The 23,309-nt window shown below is 41.7% G+C and overlaps 1 protein-coding gene across 3 annotated transcripts in view; it reads right to left on the bottom strand.

The window, feature by feature from the left end:
* The window catches only part of si:dkey-12j5.1 (uncharacterized), a 610,757-nt gene that overhangs the window by 64,115 nt on the left and 523,333 nt on the right, over nucleotides 1–23,309 (bottom strand). The gene's annotated exons all lie outside the window — the stretch shown is intronic.

Genomic DNA, 23,309 nt, shown 5'->3' with positions numbered 1-23,309 from the left:
AAATTAATCCATACCATTAATACAATGAGAATATAATATGTTCGGGGTAACAAAAGCAGCACAGCTTCGTTGGGAGAGTACCTGAATCAGCTGTACAGCAGGCTTTCAGACTCCACCTACAATGCCACATTTTGATTAAAAGATTACACTACACTGTATTTGAACTTTATTTTAGGTTTTGTGTGAAGTAGAAAAGCAATCAGTATTGTAGACATTTTCCAGTGTTAGATCTTTATCAGCGATGCTTTAAAAATTTAATGCTGCGGCTTTTCTTAAATGTCTGCAGAATACTCACAATTACCTTCAATTTTCAGTTTGTCGTGATAAACCTTTGCTTGTTTCATGATCAGCACATTGTTAAGCATTATATGTTTACTCCAACGCTGATGGTACACGATCGAGATCCTCATTTTTCACTCTATGCACGCTTTTTCTATTTTTTGTTAACTTCTGTTATTTACATATGAGGTCACTTCTCAAAACTGTCTGTGGTGTGCACAGACCTGCAGATCACCTGGAAACACTTCCAGCACTTTGCAGAATTTTCCTTTTATCACATCATGTCAGTACTCAAAAAAAAAATTCAGATTTCAAAGTATTTTGTATTTTGATAATTCAGATAATAGGACTAATTCAAAAGTGATTCTCCTTATACTTATCAAAATTAAACAAAATGGAATTGGAATATTCAATGGAAATGAAAAGTATTCAAATTTCAATTCGAGTAGGAGTAAAATATAGAGTTCTGTGACATTACCATAAGAACATACGATAGAGGAGCAGAATCAGGCTATCTGGCCAATGAGTCTGCTCCACCATTTCATCATGGCTGATTCATTTTTCCTCTCAACCCCAAACTCCTGCCTTCTCCCCATATCCCTTCATGCCCTGATCAATCAAGATTATATCAACCTCTGCCTTAAATATACATAAAGACGTCCTCCACAGCTGCCTGTGGCAAAGAATTCCACAGATTCACCACTGTCTTTTCATCTCCATTTTAAAAGGACACCCCTCTTTTCTGAGGCTGTATCCTCTGAATTTAGACTCTCCCACCGTAGCAATCATCCTCTCTATATCCACTCTATCAAGGAATTTCACCATTCTGTAGGTTTCAATGAGGTCACCCCTTATTCTTCTGAATTCTAGTGAATACAGGCCCAGAGCAATCAAACATATGACAAGCCATTCAATCCAATCACCTTTCCAGCTCTTAGCTTCATCCCACCCCCTCCGGTCTTCTCCTATCATTTTACATTTCCCCCTCCCCCCACTACTTTCAAATCTTTTACAATCTTTTCTTACAGTTAGTCCTGATGAAGGGTCTTGGCCCGAAACGTCGACAGTGCTTCTCCTTATAGATGCTGCCTGGTCTGCTGTGTTCCACCAGCATTTTGTGTGTGTTGTTATCATTTTCATGAGTCTCCTTTGAACCCTCTCCAATTTCAGCACATTCTTTCTAAGATAAGGGACTAGAACTGCTCACAATACTTCAATGGGCTTGTAGCTTGTAATGCAGCCTCATGTGAGGCACCATTTTAAATGCCATCTGAAAAACCAAGTACACAACATCAAGTGATTCTCCTTTGTCTACCCTGCTTGTTATTTCTTCAAAGCACTCCAACAGATTGATCAGTAAAGACTTTCCGTTGAGAGAAACATATTGACTATGGCCTATCTCATCATGTGCCTCCAAGTACCCTGAGGCCTCATCCTTATTAATCGACTCCAACCACTGAGGTCAGTCTAATTGGCCTTTAGTTTCCTTTCTTCTGCCTTTCTCTCTTCTTGAAGAGTGAAGTGCCATTTGCAATTTTCCATTCTTCCAGAATGAATCCAGAATCCAGTGATTCTTGAAAGCCAGCCTTGCATAACTAAGCAAATAAAAGAATGCAGCAAACTGAAAGCTCATGCATAGAAAGTCGCCAGGAGTAGTGGGAAACTGGAAGATTGGGAAAACTTTAAAAAGCAACAAAGAAATTCTAAGCAATCAACAAAGAAGCTAGATTATGAAAATGTGCGTGTGTGTGTATGTGTGTGTGCGCCCTTAACTCCTGGTGGAGTTGTCGGGGGCGCCGTCATGACAAGCTTTTTGCACTGATCTTTTTGGTGATTGCTAATCATATGGCGTGTCTTGGGCATCTGAAACCTGGTAGAGCCCATCCCCCTCCAGGTTTTTTTTACGAGGTTGAGTTGCTAGCATGGATGGAGAGCATGTAAGGGAGCCTGGTGGATTCGAACTCGGGACCTATTGCCCCAAAGTCCAATGCTGATGCCACTACGCCACCAGCCCACATACGAAAATAAACTAGCACAAAATGTAAAAATGAATAGTAAAAGTTTTTACAATTATATAAAGCAGAAAAGAATGGCTAAAGTGAATGTAGGTCCCTTGGAGGACAAGAAAGGGAAATTGATATTGGCTAATGAGGAAATGGCAGAGGTGTTGATTGACTATTTTGTGTTGGTCTTCACGGTGGACGGTGGACACGTCCAACATGCTAAAAAGAGATGTTATGGTTGTGATGGGAGGTGAGGACCTCGATACAATAGCTATGACTAAAGAGGTAGTGCCGATCGATAAGCCCCCTGATCCAGATAGAATGCATCCCAGGGTACTGAAAGAAAGGGTAGAAATTAGAGGCTTTGGTGATAATTTAGCAAAATTCTCTGGACTCTGGGCAGGTCCCAGCAGATTGGAAGATGGCGAATATCATGCCATTGTTCAAAAAAGGGTGTAGGCAAAAGGCAGGTAATTATAGATTAACATCTGTAGGTGGGAAAATGCTTGAAGCTATCATTAAAGACATAGCAAGGAATCTGGAAAGAAATGACTCTATCAGGCAGACACAGCATGGATTCAACAAAGGCAGGTTCGATTTGACAAACTCACTGCAGTTCTTTGAGGATATAATGAGTGCAGTGGATAGAGGGAAACAGATGGATGTTATTTACTTGGATTTCCAGAAGGCGTTCTATAAGGTGCCGCATAAAATACTTATCCATAAGGATGTGTAGAGTTGGGGGTGATGTATTAGCATGGATAGAGGATTGGTTAACTAATAGAAAGCAGAGAGTTGGGAATCAGTGGCCAGTGGTGTGCAACAGGGGTTGGTGCTGGACCTGCAACTGTTCACGATATACATTAAGGATCTGGAAGATGAGACCAATAGTAGTGTATATAAGTTTGATGATGATACTAAAGTGAGTGGAAACGCAAATTGTGCAGGAGATACAAAAAGTCTGCAGAAAGATATAGTCAGTTTAAGTGAGTGGGCAAAGGGTCTGGCAGATGGAGTACAGTGTTGGTAAATGCAAGGTCATCCACTTCAGAAGAAAAAAATGCAAGAGCAGATTATTATTTATATGGTAAAAAACTGCAGCAGGCTATCAAGAAGGCAAATAGAACATTGGCCTTCATTGCTAGAGGAATTGAATTTAAGAGCAGGGAGGTTATGCTGCATCTGTACAGGGAACTGGTGAGACTGCACCTGGAGTACTGCGTGCAGTTCAGGTCTCCTTACTTGAAGAAGGATATACTGGCTTTGGAGGCAGTGCAGAGGAGGTTCACCAGGTTGATTCCAGATTTGAGGGGGTCAGACTATGTGGAGAGATTGAGACAGCTGGGATTGTACTTGCTGGAATTCAGAAGAATGAGAGGAGATCTTACAGAAACATAAAATTATGAAAGAGATAGATACAGTGGCATGCAAAACTTTGGGCACCCCGGTCAAAATTTCTGTTACTGTGAATAGTTAAGTGAGTAGAACATGAACTGATCTCCAAAACTCATAAAGATAAAGATGAAACATTCTTTTCAATATTATAAGCAAGACTAGTGTATTATTTTTGTTTTGTACAATTTCAGAGTGAAAAAAAGGAAAGGAGCACCATGCAAAAGTTTGGGAACCCCAGGAGATTTGAGTTCTCAGATAACTTTTACCAAGGTCTCAGACCTTAATTAGCTTGTTAGGGCTATGGCTTGTTCACCGTTATCATTAGGAAAGGCCAGGTGATGCAAATTTCAAAGCTTTATAAATACCCTGACTCCTCAAACCTTGTCCTAACAATCAGCAGCCATGGGCTCCTCTATGCAGCTGCCTAGCGCTGTGAAAATTAAAATAAATGATGCCCACAAAGCAGGAGAAAGCTATAAGAAGATAGCAAAGTGTTTTCAGGTAGCCGTTTCCTCAGTTTGTAATGTAATTAAGAAATGACAGTTAACAGGAACGGTGGAGGTCAAGTTGAGGTCTGGAAGACCAAGAAAACTTTCTGAGAAAACTGCTCTTAGGATTGCTAGAAAGGCAAATCAAAACTCCCGTATGACTGCAAAAGACCTTCAGGAAGATTTAGCAGACTCTGGAGTGGTGGTGCACTGTTCTGCTGTGCAGCGACACCTGCACAAGTATGACCTTCATGGAAGAGTCATCAGAAGAAAACCTTTCCTGCATCCTTACCACAAAATTCAGCATCAGAAGTTTGTAAAGGAATATCTAAACAAGCCTGACACATTTTGAAAACGAGTCCTGTGCACTGATGAAGTTAAAATAGAACTTTTTGGCCGCAATGAGCAAAGGGATGTTTGGAGAAAAACAGGTGCAGAATTTCATGAAAAGAACACCTCTCCAACTGTTAAGCACGGAGGTGGATCGATCATGCTTTGGGCTTGTGTTGCAGCCAGTGGCATGGGGAATATTTCACTGGTAGAGGGAAGAATGAATTCAATTAAATACCAGCAAATTCTGGAAGCAAACATCACACTGACTGTAAAAAAAAGCTGAAGATGAAAAGAGGATAGCTTCTACAACAGGATAATGATACTAAACACACCTCAAAATCCACAATGGACTACTTCAGGAGGTGCAAGCTCAAGGTTTTGCCATGGCCCTCACAGTCCCCCGACCTAAACATCATCGAAAATCTGTGGATAGACCTCAAAAGAACAGTGCATTCTAGACAGCACAAGATTCTCACAGAACCAGAAGCTTTTTGCAAGAAAGAATGGGCAAAAATCCCCCAAACAAGAATTGAAAGACTTAGCTGGCTACAGAAAGCGTTTACAAGCTGTGATACTTGCCAAAGCGGGTGTTACTAAGTACTGTCCATGCAGGGTGCCCAGACTTTTGCTTTCAGCCCTTTACCATTTTTTTTATTTTGAAACAATAGAAGATGGAAATAAAAAGTAATCTTGCTTAAAATATTAAAGAAATGTGTCATCTTTAACTTTATGCCTTTTGGAAATCAGGTCATCTTTTATTCGCTTAGCTATTCACAACAGAAATTTTGACCAGGGGTGCCCAAACTTCTGCATGACACTGTAAGATAGAGGCAGAAAAGCTTTTTCCTCTGGTAAGTGAGACTAGAACTAGAGGACATAGCCTGAAGATTCTGCGGAATAAATTTAGGATAGAGATAAGGAGGAATGGCTTTTCCTAGAGGGTGGTGAATCTGTGGAATTTTCTGCCCAATGAAACAGTGGAGGCTACCTCAGTAGATGTATTTAAGACAAGGTTGGATAGATTTTTGCATAGTAGAGGGATTAAAGGTTACAGGGGAAAGGCAGGTAGGTGTAGATGAGTTCATCATCATGATCTTATTGAATGGCTGGGCAGGCCAGATGGCCTACTCCTATTTCTTATGTTCTTAGGAAAGATCATTACCAATGCCTCCACAATCTCTTAAGCTACCACTTTCCCAACTCTGACGAGCACACCATCTGGTTCAGGTGACTTATCTACCTTCAGACCTTTCAAATTCCCAAGAACTTTCTCTCTAATAAATGGTAACTTCACACACTTCATGCCCTCTGGCACCTGGAACTTCCACCATACTGCTAGTGTCTTTCACAGTGAAAACTGATGCAAAATACTTACTCAGTTCATCCGCCATTTTGTTGTCCTCCATTACTACCTCTCCAGCATCTTTATCCAGAGGTCTTACATCCACTCTCGCCTCTCTTCTATACCTTTTGTATCTGAAGAAACTTTTGGTATCTCCTTTAATATTATTGGCTAGCCTACTTTTGCATTCCACCTTTACCTTCTTAATGACTTTTTTAGTTGTCTTCTGTTGGTTTTTAAAAGCTTCCCAATTCTCTAACTTCCCACTATTTTTTGTTCTATTATATGCACTCTCTTTGGCTTTTGTGTTGGCTTTGACTGCTCTTATTAGCCATGGTTGGGTCATCTTTCCTTTAAAATACTTCTTCCTGTTTGGAATGTATATATCCTGTCCCTTCCACAAATTCCAGCCATTGCTGCTCTGCCGTCATCCCTGCCAGTGCTCTTTTGCAGTCATTTCTGGTCAACTATTCTCTCATGCCTCTGTAATTCTTTTTATTCAACTGTAACATAGATATATCTGATTTTAGCTTCTCTTTCTCAAATTTCAGGGTGAAATCAAAATTATAATCACTTGTCTCTAAGGGTTCGTTTACCTTAAGCTCTCTAATCAATTCTGGTTCATTGCACAACACCCAAACCACAATATCTGAACCTCTCATAGCTAAACCACCAGCTGCTCAAGAAAGCCATCTTATAGGTGTAACACTTACCCAAAAGGCTGGTATGTGTCTAGGGGAAACGGAGATCCAGCCACTCACCAACCCACCTCCCGTTCGCGCAGGTGCTGTGAGAATCAAGTTTATGCTTCGCACCCGCCAACAGTATCAAACCCACAACAAATACCGTTATGAAATACACTTTAAAGAGTTTACTAAAATTAAAAGAGTATTAGGCAATACAATATATATATAAGGAAAAAAACAAAAGGCGCCAATTTATCAAAGTTCAGTCTGTTTAGTGCACTCGTTGGAGCTCAACCATCGAACCAATTGACCCTTCGTCGCCTGCCTCCAACTTCCACGTCTTCCACCCCGGACTCCCCGGTGGTCTTCCGAGCGCACGTCCACCTCCCTCGGCGTCTTTCTCCCGACTCCCCTCACACCAAAAACCCGCGAAAACCCCTCCCCCAAGTTCCCAGCATCACAAGACACAATAACATTCCCCATTGATTAACAAATGAATACAATTACCATATCAGCCATTCTAAAGCAAAACAACGGCGAGAGAAACACTTATCCAACAAAGAAGCATTCCTACTACTAACAAACCAAAGAAGCCATTTTGAGTAACATACACAGGACATTGTACATAGGCACTCTAGAAATTTTCCCTCCTGTAATCCAGCACCAACCTGATTTTCCCAATCTACCTGTTGAAGTCCCCCATGACTATTGTAACATTGCTCTTTAGGCATGCATTTTCTATCTTCTGTTGTAATTTGTAGACCATATCCTTACTACAGTTTGGGGGTCTGTATACTACTCCCATCAGGGTCTTTTTACCATTGCAGGTCCTTAGCTCTATTCACAATGATTCAACGCCTTCCAACCCTATGCCACCTCTTTCTAATCATTTGATTTCTTTTTCTACCAACAGAGCAACGCCACCCCCCCCCCCCCGCCTTCTTACCTGTCTATTTGATACAATGTGTATCCTTGGATATTAAGCTCCAAGCTATAATCTTTCAGCCATGATTCACTGAAACCTACCTCTCCATATGTCCTATCTATCACCCTTCAGCCTTCTGAAAGATCCGGAGTTCATCCAGTTCCAACTCCGACTCCTTTATGCAGTTGTTAGGAGCTGCAGCTGGAGGTCTCCCTGCCTTCCCTCATCCCACGAGGGGAGCGTTCCGCTATTCTGCCTGACATCTCTACTGTCCTACCTGAGCTAGAAAAGGAAAAAACTTGAGCTTTCACTTCCTTTGCTTTCTCTGAGTGAAGCCTGTCTTTGCTGAAGACTCGAAGAGCAAAAGCCTCAAGATCACCCCTCTGACTCTGTCCAATCAGATGATGGCCACTGTGCTTGCCCCTGCCTTCCTTTAATTTGCTCTTACTAATCAACCCCAGACTCCGATTAGCTGCTGGTCAAAGCTCTATTACGCTGCCATGACCTGCTGCTGTCTTTTATCCTTGGGCAGTGGACCTGATTGATGCCCCCTCCTCTCCAAACTTCCAGTGTCTGGACTGGCTACTGGTCAAAGCTCTGTTACATATATCTTCAATGTGCTGAAATTTTTTATTGCCTATTTTTGTGGTGTTGTCCTGGAAGAGCATTTTCTGCAAAAATTTCAGTGTTTTTCTGTATTTACCCTCATGGAATTGTTTCGGTTTTCAAGAGTGCGTATAATTCTAAATTTCCTGCCTGCAGTCCTGTTTATAAAGATCTTAGATCAATAAGTTTGAAAATCCAATATTTGCTGTGAGATAAAATGGCAAAATTAAAATGGTTTGCCAGTGTTATTTAACTTCAGCTAAAAGGCGAAAGAAGTTTTAAAATATAAATGTTTCTACATTACTTTTTGCCATAGGTCTCAATTTTAGATGAACAATGCAGTTGTAGTATTCATTATTGACTATAAAAACACTTAATGTTGTACCAAATAAAATGCTAAAAGCTAGCTCCTTACAAACAAATTTTGTAACTTGAGCATGGGTTCTTTATAAATTCATTCCAGTATGTTAAGCTTCCAATATGACTGTAGAAATTTAGGGCACATTGTTACAAAGCCATGTCTTACAGAAGTATAGCAGGTCACTTATAAAATTAATGAGGCAATCAGAGTCATTATGGCTTTATGAAGAGGAAATTGTATTTGAGAAATTTGGATTGTTTGATGAGAATGTAGTAGTAAATAGGGTGGATGAAGGGGTACCAGTAAATGTGATATACTGGATTGCATTCAATAAGGGACATATAAAAGATTATAATAGGAGGCATCTGTTGGTCTCGTGAGACCGTGGATTTGCGCCTTGGAAGGTTTCCAGGGTGTAGGCCTGGGCAGGGTTGTATGGGAGACCAGCAGTTGCCCAAGCTGCAGGCCTCCCCCTCTCCACGCCACCGATGTTGTCCAAGGGAAGGGCACTAGGACCCAAGCAGCTTGGCACCAGTGACGTCGCAGAGCAATGTGTTGTTAAGTGCCTTGCTCAAGGACACAAACACGCTGCCTCAGCTGAGACTCAAACCAGTGACCTTAAAAGATTACTTCACAAGATAACAGCATATTGGTTGGGGACTATGTACTTCTATGAATATATGAGATTAACATATAACTAACCAACAGAAAGTGGTGTTGTAATAAATGGGCAGTTTTCAGACTGATACGACTAGGTAATTTGTTAGGTGGAGTGCTTCTTCCTCCATTTACATGCGACCTCAGTACTTCTGATGCAAGGACCTGAAGTTCTGCTTCTCCGCTTTGAGCAATCACGAGCACAGATTCCTGAAAATTAATAGTAATGGTATACGTTTTCAGGAAGGCGTTCCAAACATCTTTGATTTGTTGCTTCTTTCTATCTTGTCATCTCTTGCATCAGTGAACATTTTGGTAACATCAGGCATGTGAATGATATGGCTTGCCCACTGGAACCAACTTGGTAAAATTAGGAATCAATATTGGACATGGATATGCACCATGAAGGACATATAATACTGAAAGGTACAGGAAAAGGACCAATAAGATCATTACAGATTCCACCCACCCTGCTCAAGGACTGTTTGTCCTACTCCCATCAAGGAGGAGGCTATGTAACGTCCACACCAGGACCACCAGACTCAGAAACAGTTACTTTCTCCAAACAGTAAGGCTGATCAACACCTCTACCTCCACATCGTTAACCACCACTTTATCATTTCCTGTCAGTCACCTTATGTACAATCACGCCTATGCCTAGCATCATTTTACAGCATACAATCAATCCATGTATATAAGCTGTCTTACGTAATTGTATATATTATGCTTTTTATTATAATTTTGTTCTTTAACTTATTTTGGTTTTTCTTGTGTGCTGCATTGGATCTGGAATAAGAATTATTTTGTTCTCCTTTACTCTAGAAATATGGCTTTGGAGCTGTACTGGAACTGACATTAAATAATCTTGAATCTTGAATATTAACTTGGAAGAAGATTCAGATTCAGATTAATTTATCACATGTACAAGGAAACATACAGTGAAATACGTCAACACGAGGAAATCTGCAGATGCTGGAAATTCAAACAACAGCACACACAAAATGCTGGTGGAACACAGTAGGCCAGACAGCATCTATAGGGAGAAGCGCTGTCAATGTTTCGGGCTGAGACTCTTTGCAGGTGTTCCCACCAAGCTCCCTCCTGGCACTTATCCTTGTAAACTGAACAAGTGCTACACCTGTCCTTACACTTCCTCCCTCACCACCATTCAGGGCCCCAGACAGTCCTTCCAGGTGAGGCGACATTTCACCTGTGAGTCGGCTGGTGTGGTATACTGCGTCTGGTGCTCCCGGTGTGGCCTTTTATATATTGGTGAGACCTGACGCAGACTGGGAGACCGTTTTGCTGAACACCTACGCTCGGTCCGCCAGAAAAAGCAGGATCTCCCAGTGGCCACACATTTTAATTCCACGTCCCATTCCCATTCTGATATGTTTATCCATGGCCTCTTCTATTGTCAAAATGAATCCAAACTCAGGTTGGAGAAACAACACCTTATATACCGCCTGGGTAGCCTCCAACCTGATGGCATGAACATTGACTTCTCTAACTTCTGTTAATGTCCCTCCACCCCATCCCTGACATATTTAGTTGTTTGCCTGTTCTCCATCTCCCTCTGGGGCTCCCCTCCTCCTCCTTTCTTTCTCCTGAGGCCTCCCGTCTCATGATCCTTTCCCTTCTTCAGCTCTGTATCACTTTCGCCAATCACCTCTCCAGCTCTTAGCTTCATCCCATCCCCTCCAGTCTTCTCCCATCTTTTCGCATTTCCCTCTCCCCCCACTACTTTCAAATCTCTTACTATCTTTCCTTTCAGTTAGTCCTGACGAAGGGTCTTGGTCTGAAACGTCGACAGTGCTTCTCCTTATAGATGCTGCCTGGCCTGCTGTGTTCCACCAGCATTTTGGGAGTGAAATACGTCACTTGCATTCACAGATGTCAGTAAACACCCTGGGAAGTGCTGTGGTTAGCCCATAAACGTTGCCACACATTCCTAACATAGCATGCCCACTTTGACTGGCAGAACAAAGCTCTAAGTAAACCTATTATTAAAGAACATATACTGTAAGTTACCAAAAACTACCCTGAGATTTATTTTCTTTCAGGTGCTCACAGTTGATAGAGACACAATAGAATCAATAAAAAAAAGACTGACAAACAACCAATGAAAGAGGACAAACTGTGAATGTACAAAAAGTAAAATAAATAATAAACAAATACATAAATAATAAATAATATTGATAACATGAGCTGTAGAGTCCTTGAGAGTGAGTCCACAGGTTTTGGAATCAGTTAGGTGTTGAAGTGAGTGAAGTTTTCCACTCTGGTTTTGGAGCCTTGTATTACTATTGTAGGGAATAAGTGTTCCTGAACCTGATGGTATGGAACCCAAAGCTCCTGTAACTCTTAACTGATGGCAGCCCTAAGAAAAGAGTATGGCCCAGATGGTGGGGTCCTTCGTGATAGATGCTGCTTTCTTTTGTCAGCACTCTTTGTAAATGTGTTCAATGGTGGGGAGGGCTTTTTTTCTGATGAACTGGGCTGTATTCACTACTTTCTGTAGGTTTTTCTGTTCATGAGCATTGGTGGTTCCACACCAGGTTGTGATCTAACCAGTCAGGATACTCCCCACTTTCACCTATAGAAGTTTGTGAAAGATTTACATGATGAGCAAATCTGTGAAACTTCCCTTCTTTGAAATGGCACTTACTTGCTGCTCTCAGGACAGATCCTCTGAAATGATAACACTGAAGAATTTAAAGTTACTGACCATCTCCACCTCTGATCCCCTGATATGGACTTCGGGGTTCCTCCTTCTGTAGTCAATAATCATCTTCTTGGGCTTGTGATATTCAGTGAGAGGTTGTTGTTGTGGCATCACTCAGCCAGATTTTCAATCTCCCTCCTATATGCAATTCATCACCACTTTGATTTGGCTAACAACAGTGGTGTTGTCAGTAAACTTAAATATGGCATTGGAGCTATACTTAGCTCTGCAGTTATAAATAAAAAGCAAGTAGAGTAGGGAGCTAAGCACACAGTCCTGTGGTGCGCTTATGCTGATGATGATTGTGGAGTAGATCTTGTTCCCAGTATGAACTGACTGGGCTCTGCAAGTGATGAAGTGAAGGATTCAGTTGCATTAGGAGGTATCATGGCCTAGGACAGAGCTTGCTGATTAGTTTTGAGGGGATTATAGTGTTGAATGCCGAGATTGAGGTGGGTGGGTACCTCATACTGCTGAAGACAGAGGCTAAAGATGACAGTAAACACTGCAGCTAGTTGATTGGAACAGGGTTCTAGTACTTGGCCAGGTATACCATCTAGGCCAGATTCTTTTCATGGGTTCACTCTACTGAAGGATGCTCTCACGTCAGCCTCAGAAAGTGAAATCGCAGGGTTGATGGAGGTTGTGGGAGTTCGTGAAGGTGTCCCTATGTTCTGTCAGTCAAAGCAAGCATAAAAGGCATTGAGATCATCTGGGTGCGCAACATTGTTGTCACGTATTTCACGTGGTTTTACTTTGCAGGAGGCAATAGCATTCAAACCCTGCCACAGCTGTCAAGTATCCTTCTGTGATTCACATTAGGTCCACAATTGCCAATTCACTTGTGAGATAGCTTTCCAGAGGTCATACCTGGACCTCTTGTACTTTCTTTGACCACTGATCTAGCCCTCAGCAGATTGCAGATCTCTTGGTCCATCCAGGGCTTCTGCTTGGGAAAGACTTTGAATGATTTTGTGAACAAGATAGAACACAAAACAGAATACACAAAGCAACAATTCAAAATTTAAGGGTAGCATCATCTAAGGTGGACACTGTGGCTAATATTCACCATGGCTTTGAGTATATCAGGCTTTGACCAGCTGATAATGATGCAAAGATCACTATCTTCTAGGCAGTAGGGATCTCTGGCACTGGATAAGTGTTTCATATGTGGACTACCTACAACAGGCACTCAAAGCATTGGAGAGAAGTACAGTACAAGGAAAGCCACCATGCTGTTTTGCATATTATAGCATTTTATGTAGATATCAGGGAGAAGTTTTGTGATAAGGAGATCCAAATGCTGAAGTCCTACAGAGTATGCAAAGGAAGATAGTTGTGGTTGTCTGAGAGCAGACATTAATGTAGGAATTTTTCAGGGCAGTGTCCTAAACCCAATGATCTTCATCTGCCTCAATAATAATCTTCCTCGTATTACAAGTCTGATGTCTGCTAACGACTGCACCATCTTCAACTCCGTTTGCAACTCCTCAGCAAATACAACAGTCCATGGGTGCATACAGATAAATCATGACAACATTTAGGCATAGAATGCTGAGTAGCACACTTATGTCATTAAAGTGCCAGACAATGACCATCTGGAGAATCCGAGAGCCTAAATATCTGCCCTTGACATTCAATAGCAATACTGTCTGAGTCCCATAACATTAACTATGATGGAGCCACAGTTAACCAGAAGCATCTCTGGACCGGCCATCTCAACTCTGTAGCTCCAGTGCAGGTCAGGAAATTGGATATACTTGGGGGCAGTGACTCACATGACACTTCAAGATCTTTCCATCACCTACAATGCAAAAGTCAGGACATGCATGTACTCAGAATGGTTGAAGATTACGCAACCACCTTGTTGGCAACCCACTCACCACCCACTCTGCAGCACTGGAGCCCAGTGTGTTCCATGCACAAACTGCACTGCAGTAACTTCAATTGCACGAGCTGCGACTTCTCCAGGTGTATCTTCCAAGCCTGCAAACCTCTCCACTAAAAATAACTACCTACAGGCTCCCCTCCAAAGCTGACACCATGCTGACTAGGAAATATGTGAACATTCTTTCATCTTTGCTACATCTGAATTCTCATATCCTCTATATCACAGCAGTGTAGCAGTCCCTTCTTTGGAAAGTCTGCAGTAATTCAGGAAAATATTCATCACCATGTTTCCAAGGATTATTGCCCAACACTGGGCAATGTTGCAAGTGAGGTTGTGGATTTTTTTTGTGGTTATCTTTTGTCCACTGGCTATTTCCACTTCTGCAAATTCTCTAGGTTTGCCTGTATACCAGGAATCCAGAATAGAGAAAAAGAAGATACAGAATTTCAGAGATTGAAAACTTCTGAGCAACTTTACAAGATCATGAATGACTGTCAATGTGGTCTTACAATATGAGAGGATGGCAATTTAAAACCTAGGTGTGTAGGAATTTCTCAAAGCGGGTGGTGAATCTGCCTCAGAAGGTTCATTAAGAGTAACTAAAGAGTTGGTAGAGAGTAACTAAAAGATAAACTTTTTAAAGCTTGGGAATTGAGGGCTTTCGGGAACCAGGAATGGAAGCGAGGCCAGTACAGATCAACCATAGTCATTTTAAATGGCAGGACAGACTTAAGGGGCCAAGTGGCCTACCCCTGCTCCGAATTTATATTCATTATTCTAAAATACCCTGAGCTGAAAACAGCGCAATAGAGAAAAAGACCTTTCTTTTGTTATCTCTGGAGTGTAGCAGGCTGAGATATGACCCTATAGAGATCTATAAAATCATAAGGGATGTAGATAATGCAGATGGTCAATGCCTTTTTCCCCATCGTAGAGGAGACTATAACCAGTGGACATAAGTTTAAGGCGAGGGTATAAAGATTTATAAGGGGAAACATTTTCATAAAGGAGGTGGAGAGTATATGGAACGAGCTACCAAACAAAGTGGATACAGTTACAATGTTTGAAAGTCACACAGAGATGGATAGGAAAAGATTAGAGGGATACATGCCAAATGTAAGCAAATAGGAGTAGCTTAGATGAGCACCTTGGCTGGGATTGATGAGTTAGGCTGAAGGGCCCGTTCCCATGAAGCAGAACATGAATCTGCTGGAGCACGGAGTGAATGCTTTGCCACAGCAGCAGCCCGGCCTGCCAAAGCTACATCTTTTAAAAGAAACATAGAGGGAAATTTGAAACAGAGAAAGACACACAGTTCACAAAAAATATCAAGATAGTGAAATACAGTTTGGATTGATTTTTCTTTTCCTTGACACTTCGTTTAAAAGGTCCTTCACACTTTTTTAAAAGTTTTATTAAATTGCCCTGCAGTCTTCGAAGATTGGACCATCTGAGCTCCAAGCACTGCTTTTAACAACTTCTTTGAAAGGAGCATTGTTAATTTATACTACCTCTTTTTCTAAAGAAATATAAATGTTGCAACTGAGTATGAAAAGAGTCTGATATGTTAGTATAGAGTATGCTATGCTGCCGTGCAGAGAGCTCAGATCTGCTGTTTTGTTTCCAATGCCAGATTAAGCTCAAGATTTGACATGCCAGCATGTGTTCCAAAATGTGAATGAAGAGTAACGTCTGGAGAAACCCATTGTGCCAAATTCATCTGACTGGATTGAAAGTTAAATGACTTGTCCAAGGATATGTGACAATCAAAGACAAGCTTCATAAAGGAAACACCAAACCTTGATAGATGTTGTCAAGACAGTATTAATTGATGACAGCCTTGCTTCACTCCATTCCTGGATAAAAACGCAAGTGCAAAGTGTCATCAATCACAAACAGCTTTAGGTTAAAACCTATCTGATTGGACACACTTCAGGGAGAATTCATGGGATAGAAACTCCTTAGATTACTCCAGTAAAGAAGAGTAGAAAATTATACCAATCATGTCATGTAAATGAATTTGCATGTGTTTCTTGGAAAATTCATCACCATATTTTACAGAAGTTTAAACTCCCTTGTACTTTTAGTCTGGCATAACAACCCCCACCCCCCAATAACATCAACTGCAGCAAAACATGCGCCACTCATCTGATGTGAGATGGAAAAATATTGGTCTGGAAAAAATAATTGATGACTTACATTCATTATGTTTCCCTAGTATGGTTTTATTAATTTGCTCATAAAGGTCAATGTCTAGGTCACTTGATTGCTATCACAGTTCATAGTTTGCTGCTCACTGCTTCATCAATTAAATTATCCAAACACCATACTCAAGAAGAGTAGACTTCAACTACATCCCATTCAGTCTGCATTCTGGTTCTTTTTACTACCCCTGCTGTGATCTACCTGAACTGCTTGAAAAACTGAAGCTTTTCATTGTACCTTGCTACATATAAAAACAATAATAAAACAAGCCCTGCTTCCTCAGGAGGCTAAAAAAATTTGCCATTTTGCCTTTGGCCATTGCCAATTTTTATTGATGTATCCTAGCCAGAGGCATCATGACTTCATAAGGCAACTACTACTAGAAACTGCAGAAAGTTGTGGACACAGCTCAGTACAACACGGAAAACAGATACCCGTCCATGGACTCTATCTACAGCTCTAGCTGCCTCGGTAAAGCAGCCAGTATAATCAAAGACACCAGGCACTCTGGACATTCTCTATTCTCCTCCCATCAGGGAGAAGATGTAAAAGCATGGACCACTGGGCTGAAGGACAGCTCTTATCCCATTATTATCACACTTTACAACAGACCTCTCAAACGGAATGAGAGTTAAAATGCCACTGGACCTGCTTCATCCTGGCCCTTGTACTTTATTTGTCTACCTGCACTACACTTATTCTAGGACTGCAAAGCTATATTCTGCATTCCGTTTAATTTTTACTGGCCTCACGCTTATGCCGATCTGGCATGATCTGTCAAATTAGCAAGCAAAACAAAAGCTTTTCATTGCAGCTCAGTATCTGTGACAATATGAATAAAACAACCAAATAAAAAATAAGTTTTGTCTCCTGAAAACACCTTGTTGGGTAGACAAACAACAGCACAAACCCTTAAATATATCGAGTGTACTTAAATATTAAAACTATGGAATATATATAAAACATTTCTTGCCATATATACAGTATAACAATGCTTCTTTCTCAACAAAAGACCCAATCAGTTCCTCTCCTCCAACATGCTCATCCGCCTGGCAGAACTGGTCCTCACTCTCAACATTTTTACTTTTGGCTCCTACCTCTTTCTCCAAACTGAGGGGTAGCCATGGGCCCCAGCTATGTCTGCCTTTTCACTGGCTACATAGAACAATCCATGTTCCAAGCCTTCCCTGGTAGTGCTCCTCAACTCTTCCTGCCCTACGCTGATGACTGCATTGCTACTGTTTCATGCACCCATGCTGAGCTCATCAATTTCATCAACTTTGCCTCCAACCTCCACCCTGCTCTTAAATTCAATTGGTCCAACTCTGACTCAAAAACTCATGTCCTGTCTAGGTAGCCTCTAATCCGATGGCATGAGCATCAATTTATCCTTCCAGTCATTATCTCCTTCCCGTTCTCAACTCTCTGTTTCCATCTCTGGAGACCAACTGAATACTGACATCTTTTACCAACACACTGATTCCCATGGTCATTGTGACTATACCTCTTCACGCCCTTTCTCCTGTAAAAATGCTATTCCTTTTTCCCTGTTCCTTCAACTCTGTGCCACATGTTCCAGGATCAGGCTTTCCTTTCCAGAATCTCAGAAATGTCCTCCTCCTTCAAAGAACAAGGCTTCCCTGCCTCCACCATTAATGCTGTCCTCATCCACATCCATTGCTGTCCATTTTCTGGAGATCCACACTCACCCCATCTTTCCGCCACTTCAACAGGGATACAGTTCCTCTTTTCTCACCTACCACTCCATGAGATTCCGCATTCAACACATCATTCTCCATCTTCAACAGAAACCTACCACCAAAGACACCTTTAACTCCCCCCCCCACTCTCAGCTATCCGCAGGGAGAGCTCCCTCCATGATTTGCTTGCCCATTCATTACTCCCCACTAATCACACGTCCCTGCAAATGACAGAAATGCTACAGCTGCCCATTCACCTCTTCTCTCATCTCTATTCAGAGCCCCAAACAGTCCTTCCAGGTGAAACAAACTTAACTTGTGAATCTACTGGGGTCATCTATTATATCCAGTGCTTCTGATGCACCACCTCCTCTTCACTGGTGAGACCCATTGTAAACCGGTGGGCTACGTCGACGAGCACCTCTGCTCCATCTGCTAAAGCGCAATTTCCAGTGGCCAACTATTTTAATTCCCATTCCGATGTGTCAGTCCATGTCCTCCTCTTTTGCCACGATGAGGCCACTCTCAGGTTGGAGGCGCAAAACCTCAAATTCCTTCTAGGTAGTCTCCAGCCTGATGGCATGAAAATCAATTTTTCCTTCCAGTCATTTCTCCCTGCTCTTTGCTTCTTTTATTCTTTTAATCCCCACTCTTATCTTTCCTCCTCACCTGTCTATCACTACCCCCGGTGCCCCTCCTTCTTCCCTTTCTCCCTCCTATACTCCTCTCCTATCAGATTTCATCTCATCCAGCCCTTTACTTTTCTCACTTGGCCTGGCTTCACCTATCATCTTCTAGCTAGTTCTCCTTCCACTCCCACCATCTTTTTATTCTGGAGTGTTCCCCCTTCCCTTTCAGTCCTGAAGAGGGGCCTTGGTCCGAAATGTCAACTGTTAATGTTAACTGTTAAGTTCATCCAGCATTTTGTGTGTGTAACAGCATTTCTTCTCTGATCCATTATCACTGACCTTGTAAGACATTGATTTGATCCAATACCAGCACTGTACTCCACTGGACACCAAAACCAAAGCAGGACTGTGCTCATTTCTGTTCAGATGTGATGAACTACTTGCTGAACATTGAGAAATTTAAGGAAAACTCAAAGGAGCACATATGCTGAGATGCTGATACTGAGGTGAAGATATTTAATGAACCATTAAACTATAGCCATGAACCTCACTGGAGCCCCTACAGTTCACATACCATCCCAAATGTTCAACAGACGACGCCATTGCCATCACCCTCCACCTGGCCCTAACCCACCTGGACAAAAAAGACACATACGTTCAAATGCTGTTCATAGACTTCAGTTCAGCATTCAACACAATCATCCCTCAGAAACTGATTGGAAAGCTGAGCCTACTGGGCCTGAACACCTCCCTCTGCAACTGGATACTAGACTTCCTGACCGGGAGACCTTCGTCAGTCCGGATTGGGAGCAGCATCTCCAACACCATCACACTGAGCATGGGTCTCCCCAGGGTCGCGTGCTCAGTCCACTGCTGTTCATTCTGCTGACCCATGATTGTGCTGCAACACACAGATCAAACCATATCATCACGTTCGCTGATGACACAACTGTGGTGGGTCTCATCAGCAAGAACGATGAGTCAGCATAGAGAGAGGAGGTGCAGTGGCTAACGGACTGGTGCAGAGCCAACAACCTGTCTCTGAATGTGAACAAAACAAAAGAGATGGTTGTTGACTTCAGGAGGGCACGGTGCAACCACTCCCCGCTGAACATCGATGGCTCCTCGGTAGAGATTGTTAAGAGCACCAAATTTCTTGGTGTTCACCTGGCGGAGAATCTCACCTGGTCCCTCAATACCAGCTCCATAGCAAAGAAAGCCCAGCAGTGTCTGTACTTTCTACGAAGGCTGAGGAAAGTCCATCTCCCCTCCCCAACCTGAGAAGATCATCAACGTCTCTCTTCCCGCCAATACAGACATTTACACTACACGTTGCATCTGCAAAGCAAACAGCATTATGAAGGACCCCACGCATGCCTCATACAAACTCTTCTCCCTCCTACCATCTGGGAAAAGGCACCAAAGTATTCGGGTTCTCATGACCAGATTATGTAACAGTTTCTTCCCCCAAGACATCAGACTCTTCAATACCCAGAGTCTGGACTGACACAAACTTACTGTCCTCTACTGTGCTTATTGTCTTGTTTATTATTTATTGTAATCTCTACACTGTTTTGTGCACTTTATCCGGTCCTGGGTAGGCCTGTAGTCTAGAGTAGTTTTTTCTCTGTGTTGTTTTTATGTAGTTCGGTGTAGTTTTTGCATTGTTTCATGTAGCACCATGGTCCTGAAAAACGCTGTTTCATTTTTACTGTGTACTGTAGCAGCAGTTATGGTCTATTAATGGTAAGAAGGAATGCCATTTGAAAAATGGCTCATAGATAGAAATAAGTGACACATAAGAACATAAGAAATAGGAGCAGGAGTAGGCCATCCGGCTCTTAGAGCCTGCCCCGCCATTCAGTAAGATCATGGCTGATCTGTCCGTAATACAGCTCCATCTACCTGCCTTTTCCCCATAACCCTTAATTCCCTTACTATGTAAAAACCTATCTAACTGTATTTTAAATATATTTAGTGAAGAAGCCTCAACTACTTCCCTGGACAGAGAATTCCACAGATTCACCACTTTTCTGGGAAAAACAGTTTCTCCTCATCTCTGTCCTAAATCTTCTCCCCTGAACCTTGAGGCAATGTCCCCTAGTTCTAGTCTCACCTACCAATGGAAACAACTTTCCTACTTCTATCTTATCTATCCCTTTCAAAATTTTGTATGTTTCTATAAGATGCCCTCTCATTCTTCAGAATTCCAGAGAGTATTGTTCCACGTGACTCAATCTCTCTTCATAAGTTAACCCCTTCATCTCTGTAATCAACCTGGTGAACCTCCTCTGCACTGATTCCAAAGTGAGTATATCCTTTCTCAAGTATGAAGACCAGAACTGAACAAGTACTCCAGGTGCGGCCTCACCAGTACCCGGTACAGTTGCAGCATGACCTCCCTGCTCTTGAATTCAATCCCTCTAGCAATGAAGACCAACATTCCGTTTGCCTTCTTAATAACCTGTTGTACCTGCAAGCCAACTTTTTGCGATTCATGCACAAGCACTCCCAAGTCCCTCTGCACAACAGCATGCTGCAATCTTTCACCATTTAAATAATAATCTGCTCTTCTATTATTCCTTCCAAAGTAGATGATCTCACATTTACCAACGTTGCATTCCATCTGCCAGACCTTGGCCCATTCACTTAACCTACCTGTGTCCCTCTGCAGACTCTCCACATCCTCTGTACAATTTGCTTTTCCATTCAGTTTAATGTCATCAGCAAAATTTTGCTACGCTACACTCAGTCCCCTCTTCTAAGTCATCAATGTAAATGGTAAACAGCTGCGGGCCCAGCACCGACCCCTGCGGCACCCCACTCACCACTGACTGCCAACTGGAAAAACACCGATTTATACCAACTCTCTGCCTTCTATTGGTTAACCAGTCCACTATCCATGCCAATATACTTCCTCTGACTCCATGCATCCGTATCCTATCCACTGCGCTCATTATGTCCTCAAAGAACTCCAGTAAGTTTGTTGAACAGGACCTGCCCTTTCTGAATCCATGCTGAGTCTGTCTAATGGAACCACTCCTTTCTAAATGTCTTGCTATTTCTTCCTTAATGACAGTTTCAAGCATTTTCCTGACTACAGATGTTAGGCTAATTGGACTATAGTTGCCCGTCTTTTGCCTACATCCTTTTTTAAAAAGTGGCGTGACATTTGCTGTCTTCCAATCTGCCAGGACCTGCCCAGAGTACAGAAAGTTTTGGTAAATGATTACCAACAGATCTACTATAACTCCGCCAATTCCCTCAGCACCCTAGGATACATCCCATCAGGACCAGGGGACTTGTCTACCTTTAGGATCCTTAGTTTGCTCATCGCTATCCCTTTAGTGACAGTGATTCTAGCGAGGTCCTTACCTCCCATTTCATACATAACATCACTCTTTGGCATATCAGACACGTCCTCCACTATGAAGACTGACACAAAATAGTCTTTCAATGCCTCAGCCATTTCCTTATCACCCAATATCAATTTCCCCTTCTTGTCTTCCAAGGGACCTACGTTGACTTTAGCCACCCTCTTCCACTTTATATATTTATGAAAACTTTTGCTATCTGTTTTTATATTTTGTGCTAATTTACTTTCATACTCTGTCTTCCCTTTCCTTATTTCTTGTTTAGTTTTTCTTTGTTGCTTTTTAAAGTTTTCCCAATCCTCCAGTCTCCCACTACTCTTTGTGACTTTGTACACATAAGCTTTTAATTTGATACTATCTTTTATTTCCTCAGTTATCTAAGGCTGGCTCTCCCCACACTTACTGTCCTTACTTTTGACTGTCCTCAACTTTTGTTGAGCACTGTGAAAAATCTCTTTGCAAATATTCCACTGTTCCTCAACTGTCCTACCAAAAAGCCTGTGCTCCCAATCCACATTAGCCAACTCCTCCCTCATCCCATTGTAGTCTCCCTTAATACACTAGTTTTATTTCATCTTCCATCTGTATGCAAAATTCAATCATACTATGATCATTCTTTCCAAGAGGATCCTTGACTACAAGATCATTAATCTTACCTGTTTCATTGCACAGGACTAGATCTAAGATAGCATTTTCCCTTGTAGGTTCACTAACATGCTGCTCAAGAAAGTCATCACGGATGCATTCTATGAAATCCTCTTCAGAACTTCCTTGACCAACCCGATTCACCCAATCTAAGTGGAAGTTAAAATCCTCCATCTGCCGTTCTGTTCTTACAAGCCTCAGTTATTTCTTGATTAATTGCCTCTGCCACTGCAATATTTTTATTAGGTGGCCTACAGACAATTCCCACCAGTGGATTTTTTCCCTTTGCTATTCTTAATCTCTACCCAGATGAACTCAACATTCTGCTCCGTAGATGTTATATCATCTCTCACAATCGCCCTGATCTCATCCTTAATTAAGAGCACCACCCCACCTCCTTTGCCTTCCACATAACTTGTAAAGAGATGTGAAGAGACCAATCTTCTCAATGAAATAAGGGGCATGGGAACTAACTGGGCTACAAATATTATAATATTCATGAAGTGTAATGAATCAATGGGAGATACAGTAAAAATTATTTATGTGAAACAAGAGTTGAAGGACATGATAGAAATGCAGTTGAAAGAACCATATGCTAAATGTTATTATGACAAATTAATCTATTACAACTATTTAGTAGATAGCTTAGAAAAAAGTCATTGCTGAAGAACTCAGTAAAGAAAGTGTGAACACATCACTGACTTAGGAAACCAATACCTGATCATAGTTATTATACTACGTTTCAGTGGAAAGGAATAGCTGATGTAGGCTGAAAGGCCATCTTTCTGATATGATGGCCTATGTGATATATTGTTTTGCTTGTATGCAAATGCTTTTGAAGTAAGTTATCAACATTCAATGGCAAGATTCTATAGATGGGGAAGAGAACATACAGTTGACTACTATTACATAAAATATTGAATTATAACTTTTACATAAATAACAGATGGTTGAAGGTGGGTTTAGAAGCTGCAACTTCATCTGGGTGAATGGGGATGTTAATAAACTGGATGAGTGTCATCTCATGGTTTACAACATAATATTTTACAGCTATGCAGCACATTC

This window comes from Hypanus sabinus, chromosome 6, assembly GCF_030144855.1.
Source record: "Hypanus sabinus isolate sHypSab1 chromosome 6, sHypSab1.hap1, whole genome shotgun sequence".
Lineage (NCBI taxonomy): Eukaryota > Metazoa > Chordata > Chondrichthyes > Myliobatiformes > Dasyatidae > Hypanus > Hypanus sabinus.
The sequence above is the reverse complement of the archived record's forward strand: the minus strand, read 5'-3'. Positions and strand labels throughout refer to the sequence as shown.